Raw genomic sequence first — 12685 nt, forward strand, 5'->3', positions numbered from 1 at the left:
ATTCAGTGAAAAAGGAACGTCAAGTTGAGCAGAATGCATTGTGGGATACAGTATAGAAGCGTGGTATAATGCATATTTTGGCAAATTTGGGTATTCTATGCATACAGACAATTACGATATTGTACAAAGTATAATCAAGGCTAGCATGCAATTCCGAACATAGCCATTGGCTCTTAAAGGTGACATTTTTTCTCCTTAATTTCCCTGGCAAACTGAGCTAAATTAAACCCTGCAAAACCATACAGTATACACGCTTTGCCAGGGAAAGAGTGCCTGATTTATTAAACAGTCAGAAATTAACAGGTTTTAAAAACCTTTTCTTACCTACTGTATGTACAGCACTTTCAAACTTTGTTAGTTACAATAAATGTGACTTTAAGCAGTTTAGTAAAAGCCATGTGTCCTCAGACGAAACAGAAAATGGGCCATCTGCTGGGAGTGTATATACTTTTGCCAAATCCAACGGATGCCTTTCTCTGCCCGAGCGCACACAGTCTGCCAATTTAATTCATATGCGTGTGTGATTCACCAAACATGTTTTCAGCCGTGATAAAAAAAAGTTTTGGGATTGTGGGTGTAGTAGTTAGCTTGTTAGAACTGGTGTTGTAAAAAAAGACTAATGAGTATTACTGTTATTGTACAATATCACTGGTGCATCTGTCACTTTTTGGAGATGTGTGTTTTTGTCCTGCTTAAAGTGTACAAATGCTACAAAAATATATATATTATACATTGGAATTGTTACTGTAAGCCTGAAAAAAACAATGAAAAACTAAATAATTTTATTTAAAGAAATAAATAAAAACTGTGGAAGCTATAAGTGCATGTTGTCAACATACAGATATATATGAAAGCACAGATGCAAAATATGCTAAATGCACCTCTATAAAAATTGTTATAATGATAGTGACAAAATGCTTTCAGCACTTATTATACGTTCATTAAATACTTCAAATCAGTTTAATTCCCGCCCTCAGGCCATTCTGAAATTTCAGTTTGTTGGCAGAATCCTTTAAACACCATGATGATTTCTCAGTGAAATCCTCAAAGTGCAAGGAAGAAGAATTGAATGAATGACGGTGCGCGTACGTCACAGTGCAAGATTTAACCTTTACCTGGTTGTTTACCGGATATATTAGGATTTTGAACAAATGTATTCAGAAAAGACAGAGATAAGTTACTGGAGACTTTTTTTAAAATAGAGATTTGATTTTGCACGCACTTAGAGGGAGTTAAGTGACATTTGTGAAACTAAAACATCACTTATAACCTTTTCATTGCCATTAAAATGATATTACTGAACCCAAACATAAGTGCCTGATAAAAATGCATATATCAGACACACTTAGAGGGTTTTGCATATGAGTTCTTCATAAACAGACATACAGTACTGTGCAAACATCTTAGGCTACCATGCCAGAATTAGTTTTGTTGTTTTTGCAATGTTATAGTGATCATATATTATTGTTTCTCAGTCTCTTTAATAGAATACATCTAGAAAATACCGGAAATGTGTATAAACTGTATAAAATGTAAACTGAGTGTCACGTGTAAACTCCCCTTCCACTTGAGCAATAACAGACTGCAGGATCTCTTAAACCTAAATTAAATTAAATCCAAATTTTTAATTTTAAAGAAATTAGTCTTTTTACTTCATTTTGCTCAAAAACGCTCAAGATGCATTTAGTGCCAAGAGAGGTTACACTTAACACCGACGATGCCTAAAGAAGACATTTAGTCCTAAAAATTAATTTTTTTTATTTGTACGTATTTCCTGTATTTTCTGCTTGTAGCTTAATAAAATAGATTGAAGAAAGTATAAATTTAAATTTATAAATATCGGTGTGCATTTCGAACCATTTAACTTGCAACCAAAAGTGAGAAAATAATCTTTGTTTGACATTTAAAAAAAGATCACATTATTATGCACATCATTCACTTTATAATCCATGTATCCCGTCTTGCTCAAACACTTTGCTGCATAATACTGATAACAATCCTTCACTACATTCAGACACTTGAAGCACTGATTCATATCTATGATTCATAAACAGGGTTGAAACCGTGCAGAGTAACACCATTTAGCTTGTGATGTACAAATTAGTTCTGCTGTGCTCTGGGGAGCTGCATGTGGCTGACTGATTCTAAAAACATCTCAAATAGCTTTCACCGAAGGAAGGAGGTAAAGAAACAGTTTACCTAAAAATGAAAATCCTGTCTTTTATTTATCAACGCTGTGTGCAATGTTATGTTTTACATACTATCAGAAAAATTGCCAAATAATGGTCCATAGCTGTCATAGCTGGTACCCTTTCAAAAAGTACACTTTTCCACCTAAAGAGTTCATATTAGTACCTAAGAGGTACATATTGGTACCAAAGAGTGCATATTAGTACCATACAGGTACATATTAAGATCAAATGTATATAGATCTGTACCTAAATGGGACATACCCTTTTTAACAGGTACTGCCCCAGTGATGGCTTTTTGGGAACATTTTTGACATTTTATCTGGCAGTTTATGTGCTGTTTCTTCTTTGTGAAGTCTGACAGATGTGGTCACTATGAACGGTCATAGTATAGTAAGTTCTGAAACAATAAGAAAGTGACATCATTTTAAAATTTTGGGTGAACTGTTCCTTGAAATTGATCTTATTGGTGATCAGGAAGAAACCCGGCACATGTCTACCAGCAGAGACCCCAGCCATCCTGCCATTCCACATCAAGGATGTTTCAACCCTCCATTAGTGATGGGCCTGTTTGTGCCCCATAAACACAGCTGGCAATGCCCAGATGGGAACACAACATGGAGTTACTAAGACGAAAATACACATAAAGCAGCCTTCATAAAGGCTTTGGGCGGTGTAGAGGATGTTCTCCTCATGGCAATCTGGGACAAATAAACCGCGGACTTGTCGGAAAAGCTCTCAAGTCGATACTAGAAGTAAACAGTCAGCTGGCATTCACTGTTTTGATGTGCATTTAAAATAATCCCACTGTGGGGAAAAGGCAACACGCTGGTCTGCTTAACAAGGGTAATGACTCCACCGTGCCTCATTCGGTGTGGGTGTCCACACTCACAGCGGTACGCAAAAATAGATTAAAAGGATTGTGTAAGCGCCGCGTGGACCTCCGGGTAACCAGGGAAACAACACACAGTGAGGTGGAGCAGCGGCCTTGTACCGTCTGAAGGGCACAATGGAGATCAGAGATTTTCAGCCTAGCATCTACACGCCGGTAATGATTAATAGCCGCGTCACTGGAATTAAATGTCAAATGATCAGTTAATGAGAATTGGTTAATGAGTCTAAAAATTACGTTAATTTAGTGGAGCTTCAATGCTGTACTATGGATTTCATAGATGTTTTGGGGTCAAGTGTACACTGTTACATTACAGAGGACTAAATTTAAGTGATAATGTTTTAAAGATGCTACATCGACTGTGCCATTTAGGTTATCACAGGAATGCAACGGAAAAAGTCACAAATGTAAAACAAGATGAGAGTAATTTTATATAGGGGCAGTTCCCCAGACAGGGTTTAAGTCTAGTCCCAGACTAAAATGCATATTTGAGTTGTATTATCTGAAAACAGCTTGCACTAACATAGCTTTTGAGATGTCAAATAAATCTTTGGTGTCCCCAGTGTACGTATGTGAAGTTTTAGCTCAAAATACCACATAGATCATTTATTATAACGTGTTAAAATTGTCACTTTGTAGGTGAGTGAGCAAAAATGTGCCGTTTTGGATGTGTCCCTTTAAATGCAAATGAGCTGATCTCGGCACTAAATGGCAGTGCCATGGCTGGATAGTGCAGATAAAGGGGTGGTATTATCCCCTTCTGACATCACAAGGGGGGCCCAAATTTCAATTTCTTGCAGAAAATGGTTCATCAAAACTAAATTACGAGGTTGTTATTTTTCACATTTTCTAGGTTGATAGAAGCACTGGAGACCCAATTATAGCACCTAAACATGAAAAAAGTAAGATTTTCATGATATGTCCCCTTTAAAATACATTATTGCCATTGTTTTGTCTCAAGACTCACATCAATAATGCTTTTTTGTAGAGTATGTTTTTAAAAACAACTTAAATGTCCTAAAAAAACTGAGCCCTTGTACTGTCTTAATCCAAACCCTGTGGGAAACTACCCCATAAAGTCTTAAGGGGGTTGCACACTGGACCCGCAGCTCAACGCCGTTCATAAAAAATCGAACACATTGTTTTCTATGAGTATAAGCACACCAGCGCCGACAGGTGCCGCCTTTCCGCGGTGCCCAGCTATGACTCAGGAAGTTGCTCAAATCCCTGTTGCGCCACTCACATGGTTTAACATTAAATAACATCATATTTGTCCCAAATCATTAACGATGAACATTGGCTGCTAACGTATATTTTGAATTTTGAAGTAGATGCTATCTGACTAAGCTTGCGCTAATGTGCACTTCTGGTGCGATACCTCTGAGTTGTCCTAGACGCGGCTCGATGCGGCACTGAGTGCGACCCCCTTTAGTCACGGTTCACTTTAATTCAGCATTCATCTAAACATTCTCTTCTCGTGCTTCATGGACAAAATAAATTAGCAAACCAGACAGACTTTAGCTAAAAAATATTATTATTTTTAATACCATGTTGTTATTTTTGCAATCCCAATTAGCACTGTTGCACAAAAATCGAACCACTTCATTTATATGAAATGTTTCTGGTTTAACGTGCACATTATTTGTTTGTCCCCCCTTGTTCTCAGTCCATGCGAGCACACTTACAAAGCATATGTGTGCTTTGTGATACTGTAGCTTTGAGAGCGGGTGTATAATTGAAAAGTGTATAAAAGATGACCTCGACATCACATCATCCCTGACACAGATAGCGCCGCAAAATAAGCTCATTCTCGGCTGGATTATATTCACAACACAATGTCATAGTGACTCATAGTGTCAATTTACACCTCCCAGAGCTTCTGTGATTTGCTTCCATTTAAAGCAAGATAACCTTATCTCTTTACTGATCTTTGCTTCTCATTGTTCTTACTGTTAAAGTATAGCGGTGCAACTACGGTATAGTGATACAGTATTGCTGTACTGTGGTAAAATATTCATGGGACAAAAGCTGCACTGAGGCTAACTACACCTTTGTATCTAAGGAGTGCATATTAGTACCTCGATGGTACATATTGGTACCAAATGTATACATATCGGTACCTATACATATTATGACATTTTTCTGCAGAGAGAAAATTAGTGACAGCAATTTACAAAAAAAATACAAAAAACTCCTTAAATATAATTTTATTGCTCTAAGTTTTCTTTAATCTGGAGAATTAAAGAGATAGTTCACCCTAAAATGAAAATGTTGTCATCGTTTACTCGCGTTCATGTAGTTCTAAACCTGTCCTAACAGAACACTCTGGGCTGGATCAGCACCGAATCCATACAAAAGTCAGCATCTCCTGTGCAGATCCGGAGTTGTCTGCTGGGTAGGAGTTTCTAATCTGTTGAACACAAAAAAATATATTTTGATAAATGATGGTGATGGTACGCATTGACTTTTATAGTAGCCTACTGTATTTTTTTCCTACTATGGAAGTCAACTCTAAGAACTCTGGACACTGTTAAAATACACTACACATGTGAGATTAATGCGGTCTGTTCCTCAGGAAAATATTTTGCTCTTCATTGACACTGTCTAGGAGAAAAATTAAAATATTATTTGTGATTTTTTTTCTCATATCTGTTCAGTTTCAATATTCAAGGGGGATTTTTATATTTTATTGTTTTATTATTTTATGTTTTAGAGTTTCAGTCCTCTTATCTGTATGGAAGAGATATTAGAAGAAAATTGAAGATTAAATTCAATAGCAGCCAACTGGAGTTTTAGACAGTTTGTGCTATAACAGACCACAGTTAAAAACTCATTATTTCCATCCCAAAAATAGCTGAATTATTTTCATTATGTTTGTCCTGTTATTGCCAAGGAAATCTGAACTATTAAAATGGCTTTGTAGTTTTAAATTTAAGCACTGAATTATCTGCCATCCGTGCTGCTGGCAGACATGCTGTAATGTCACACCCTCTATTTTAAAATACACCATACTTTTAATTAACACCAGGTCTGTTTAAAAGACTGTTTTAGCTTTTGTTATTTTCTCTTTGCTAAAGGTTCAGCATTAGTTATAATAAAAAATCATACGGAAGCACTGATCTGAGGTCACTTTGTTTTATACTTTTGCATAAACTTATTTATATCTACTAAAATACATTCTCAAATTTTTATTTACAGCGTAGTACTGTGTACTGCATGTCTGCAGAGGACCTTAATCTTTTCACACTAATTGTCAATGATTAATGCACAGGCTGATGTTAGCCGTCCATTACCTTCACACATACTGGTGAAGAGTGTTGACAGGCTGTTATCTAGGTTTAAATTTGTAATTGCGTGCATTAATGAAGCATCTTTTCGTATTTCTCTGCATCTTGAACAAATAGACACAGCAATATGTTTTAGGAAATGTACAGGGTCTAAAAAAGGTTACGTATACATTTGAGCATGTAAATAAGGAGCATCACTGATATCACAAGATATCAAGGTTGTATTTTCACAGAACTTTCTTTATAGGATTGTATGTAGGACACAATAAACCACAAAAAAATATTACTTTTATTTTCACAGATTGGGTCACTTTTATCCACCTAAAACGATCAATTGGTTAACATTAATTGCAAAAATAAAATGTGAACGTCTATTTTTATAAGTTATCCAATGCAAAAAACAAACAGACAAGTATAAGGCATAACTGTATTCTTGTTACTGTTGTGCCATCATGTTAGACAGGAATCCAACCATTACTGTGCTTCATTACACAAATTCATATTGATTTTCAGGCAGTTAACAGCTGTAATGAAGACGTGGAGCAGGAGCTCAGCTGCAGACGAGAAAATGTGGAGAATATGACCGACATTGCCCTTACTGTAAATCGTAAACTGTTCTGAGCACAGCTAAACATTTTCTGTACTGGTTTGGGCACTATAATTAACAAACCAGTAAAAATTTAGATGATAAATGAGCATTAAACCCAGCTAAAGTCATTTTTTGTGAATACCTGTTTTTTAAAATCATCTTTTCAACATTGTGAGAAAATATAACCTTACATCTTTAATATTGACTGGGTAAGGTCATCTCAAAGATTAAATTCAATGTGAAATCAATGATGCTCCTAATCTCATAATTAGTTTATGAGACTTTTGTCTGGAGGTCATAAAATATCTTCTGCTGTAAATACCTTCAAAAGTATGTACACGCTGTCATTTTTCTGAATTTTTGAATAATATTTTTTCCCATACAAAGACTAAGATAGGTCTGGGACTTCATTTATAAAGAGTGCCAGGTCAGGATCTGAGCAAAAGTATGCACTTTTGCTTGTCTTCGTGCTTCAGTTTTTTGGAAAATAAGCCATTCTTTCTGCTCCAAAGGGATTTGAACATTGTCAGGGGATCTTTCACATTATGCATTGTTTACAAGGTGGAGATTTGAAACTGTTCAGCTGCGTGCACTTTCAAGATCATTTGTGATTTATAGATTTTGCATCTATGCCCGGTTGATAAATGATCGTAATGTTAAAATTTGTGATCGTTTCTATGTAGCCTTTTGTAAAGCGGCCCCTTATCCAAGGAGTTTAAAAAATGACAAATAACAGCACAAAAGGCTATGCCAAGTACTGTATTTTCCAAGTCTTCTAAATACAACAAGGCATTGAATAACCTTTCGTTTAACTATTCCTTCATATTCCAATTTTAAAGGCCTTATTTAAATTTAATGCTAGTCAGGGTTGCCAGGTCCAGCTACATTAATATTGTTGTAGCAGGCTGTTTTTCATGTCCCCGGGTTAAAGCGACCCCGATAATGTGATATTTAGCCCAGGGTATGCAAATTATAGCAGACGAACCCTGCCAAAAACATAGATTTTACCGCTGTTTTTACCAGAGAACCCCTCTTGAAACAGACTTGGGCTAGTTTTAGCCTAGTTTTGGGTAGCAATTGGGCAGGATTTGCTGTGAAAACCTGGCAAGCCTAACGCTAGTATACTTTCAAAGATATAACAAAACTTTTAGCTGATGTGTCCAAATGCTAGGTGAGACCTATTTTTATTAAAATGCAGTGTCTAACTCTCTTATTGCAGTTATAATGTAATGTCTTGTCAGGGGCTCAAAGCCAATCATGAGTGTTTCATTTGCTATTGAGTGCTAATCAAGACATTCATTTAGGTGGAAAAAAGTCAAATAACGAAAATCAATGTTAGGACGTCTAAGGCATAAAACAGGAGGAAATGTCAGAGAGAGAGAAAGAGTTTTGAAGTAAAAAAAGACAAGACATAAATCACAGCGTGATCAATACATAATTACACAACACTATTACAAGCTCACGCACATAAACTGTGACATGTCCACACACTCACACATCAATAAGATACAATGCAAGCCTAATTGACCACTTTGAGAAACAACATAATAATTCATGAAAGAATGACTGTGATATATAATTGCTGATATTAAAATGTCATTCTTTGTTTGTTTTAAGTGTAACAATGTACAAATCCTTACAAAGAAACAATATTAAATGTAGTACAATCACATTTTCCATTAGTGACATGTAGGCTATGTGAAATATGAAAAAATATTGTTAACTATTACGCTTATCATTTCAAATTTACAGCCATCTCAGAAATCATTCACTAATCATACATCAAAGTGCATTTACTATCCAATCACGACTCACGCCTATAAACTGTACACAAGTATATATAAAAATGTGGTTTTAACAATTATGTAATTCAGGATGGCAGCCAATCAAAGACTTCCTCCTCACAGACATAGTGAGAAATTAAACGTATATTCACAACACGGCTGAGAAGAAAAACTATTCTTAAAAAAGTTATTAAAAGTGTGATAAAGAGCTGTTTTGGATGTTAGTATTAAATAACACATGGTCCTCATGGGGTGTATAGAGAATAAATAAATGTGGTTATGTCCAAAATGGTAGTCTGAATAGACTGATGCTAAAAATATTTTAGCATGTAGTTATCCAGGTTCCTTCTACATACAGTATATCTATTTCAAATGCATATATTAAGCTCAAACATCACAAAATCATGGTTGTGAAAATGTAAAAACGAGTCTGCTTGAAATGAAATGAAAAGCTTTATTCCCTTCTCTAGCAAGGCAGGAAGAGGCCAGTTACACCAATTTTCCAGAGGCCAATCCATACTAATATTTCTTGCCTCCTAAATTCAGTGTTTTGGAAGTGTTTCTGTGACACTCGGGAAAAGTTTTGATGGAGGTCATATTTCACCGAAATAACCACCAGATCCATTCGAAAAGAAATATTCTTGACATCTGTGCCCACAGTCTTATTTAATTGTGCTGCCAGCTCTGAAGGAAAAGTCGGTAGATCAGAATAATAACAATGCTGCTAAACCAAATCAAACCATGTAAGGAAATTGGCATTTACGCAGACAAAAAACAGGAGATAGTAGTGGACAAACAACAAATAAATAAGAAAGAAGGTAAAAGCAAAAAGTAAAAGACACAAAGAAGAGAGAAAGAGAGAGAGAGAGAAAGAGAGAGAGAGAGAAAGAGAGAGAGAGAGAGAGAGAGAGAGAGAGACTGCCTCCCTGTGGTGAAAATAATTAGCACTGCATATGCCACATTAAACATTAAAAAAGACTATAGCGCAATGTTTTATTGACAATTTGGCATAGATCTTTTAAAGCATATGTATTTATATGTATATGTTTATATGTATTAAAAGTGACAAAAATAATTTAAAGAAGAATTAACACATTTTGTAAGAGTAATTGGTGTAACAACATTCGTTTCCTCTAACTTTCCAAAACTAGTTCTACATTTACTTATCGTTTACCTAATAGACCTTATGTAATCTAAACTTTTATGCTATGGCTTTCTGATTCCATAAAATGCTGGGTTATTTTCAACCCACTTTTGGGTCAAAAATGACATGATATCGTGCTTTGCAATGTAAACAAGGACAGTTTGTCATCAAAAACTACATCAAGGTTTCTGGCAGTTTTGAAAGGAGTAATGGTTGTGTTGCCTTTTTAAATGGATAGGTCGTGCAGCTCCGTCTTGGGTAGGTTTAGCTGGAGGTGGTGTTTCTTTATCCAAGCAAGCCGAGATGTCTGCTAAGCAGGCTGTAATGCATGCTGTTATGGTGGGATCATCTGGGTGAAAATAGAAATAAAATAGCACTTAAAGTGGTTCAGTGGCTTGTAATTATAGGGAAACCACTTTAAGCCCTATAGCAAATGATGCTAGAACCATGAGTGGTGCCATAAAGTGGTTCCCTATGTGAGACCAATGAACCACATTTACATTTACAGTAGACATTTTTACATTTAGGTATTTGGCAGACGCTTTTATCAAAAGCAAAAGAAACAATAAAGCAAACCACTTTTACCAGCGTATTCAGAAAGTAAAATTGTAAACAGATCAAATCCCTTTAACTGTATAAAAATAATGGCTAAACACTAGTATTTAACACTAAAATCAACAGTTTGTGTGTCACGGAAAAAAATACTCAAGTTTAATGATGACAGAAGTGTACTTTTTGGGTAAAATATTCCTTTAATAGTCTTATATAAGCCTTAACACTTATGCGCGGTTTCCTGTACAGGGCTTATCCCAGTGCCAAACTAAAATACATGTTTGAGCTGCCTTCATTTAAAAACACTTCATACCGATACATCTTAACATATATCAGTGCCATTGTTTTGTCTCAAGATGCATACTTGAGTATTGTTTTTGTGTAAAGTTGGTTTGTAAAAACTTAAATGTAAGGCCTAGTCCTGTATTAATCTAAACCTTGTCTAGGAAATGGCCCCCTACAGTTTATTTTATAGTTTTACTTTTTACCCAAACAAGCAAAACGACAGCAGTAAATATTATTTTCTTTTCTGTTCAGTGCAAAGGATGTTGTGTTGCATGGCAACAGACTTTATTGTGAGACAAAAATGATTATGAAGGGAATAAAGTGCAACATTGCATGCACAATAAACTGTATAAACATGATAGGCACAAGACTGAATTTCAATACCCATGCCTAAAAACTTTGATACATATGTTGATATGACATATTGATCATCATATTATTATTTTTACAGTGTAATGAAAAATCATTAATTTGGGATCCACCAATCTGATGACATAGGAATTTGTATGAATTTGCATTAAGTAAATTGTACAGAAATTGTACAATTATTAGGAAAAAGCATTAATGAAGACCCACCCCAAATCCAACTGGCATGAAAGCATCCTTAAACATAGCAATGACATTGTACAAATAGGCAAATGAGCCACTTTAAAATAGTTACAAATTTCTGGTCATGCTACGGGACCAGCTAAACCAAGTAAAACCTGTTAAGACTATCTAACTGTTAAGACATCTAACATCTTTAGTTTTCCCCAACAAGGGCATGTATTCATGTGAGCGTATGTGCATGTGCGTGCATGCTGAGCTCTCTCCCTATCGAGACAGGTACACCTGTTAGCCACGACAGGAGCTCTAAAGGTGAACTCAGTCTAAGATCCATCAATTCCAAAACAAACAAGAAAATCTCCAGCGGCCCCTGTCACCCTGCAGATCATTACAGGATAATGTGCCTAAGAGGTAAGGATGAGGAGTCGTCAGGAAAGGACAAAGATCAAATATGGGTGATGGAGGATAATGAACTCCTCTACGTGCACGCTGATCGATGGTAACCATTCCTTTGGCTGATTATGAGGTGGTAAGAGCATGAAGGGTCATTGTGAAAATGTTATCTCTAGATTCGGTACCTGTGGCCAAATGTGGGAAGTGAAGGAAAGCATTTAGTGACACCTGTAATCACTACCCATGAGGCCAATTATTTTACTCAGTAAGCAGTGGTCCCACTGCAAAAGCTCATCCAAATGTTATCTCAGAGAGAAAGAAGGGTGTGAGATTGTGAAATAGATAGACAGGAAGTGAAACGAGAGAGAGAAGGTGTCTTAAAAGTCGTAATCCTGTGTCAAATTGAATTAAAGATATGTGTTACTCAAGTTGCCTTCTAAATGGTGAGATAGTGAGAGAGACAGCAGTATAAGACAGGAGTAGACGTTCCCTCACTCAAACTCAGATATTAAAGCTTTAAAATTGATTTTGAAAATTGATTCGATTTTAGTTAACAAGCTGTGGTGACAATAATAACCCAATATTGACTTCTTAAACAAATTAATTCTTATCATTACAAGGAAAGCTTACTAAACATGTTAAAGAGTTCACCCAAAAATGAAAATTCTGTCATAATTCTGTTTACCCTCATGTTGTTACAAACCTGTATAAATGTCTTCGTTCTGCTGAACACAAAGGAATATATTTTAAAGAATGTTTGTAACCAAACCGTTTTGAGCACCATTGACTTTCATAGTATTTTCTTTCCTACTATGGAAATAAATTGTGCTCCTGATTCCAGTTTGATTACAAATATTTTCATTTGTGTTCAGCAAAAAATATACAGGAGTGAGGGTGATTAAATGATGACAGAATTTCATTTTTGGACAAACTACCACTTTAAGAGAACTGTTCTGATATTGGTAACACTTTACTTTACACTTTACAATAAGATTCATTAGTTAACATTAGTTAATGTATTACC

Source organism: Misgurnus anguillicaudatus, chromosome 1, assembly GCF_027580225.2.
Source record: "Misgurnus anguillicaudatus chromosome 1, ASM2758022v2, whole genome shotgun sequence".
Taxonomy (NCBI): Eukaryota; Metazoa; Chordata; class Actinopteri; order Cypriniformes; family Cobitidae; genus Misgurnus; species Misgurnus anguillicaudatus.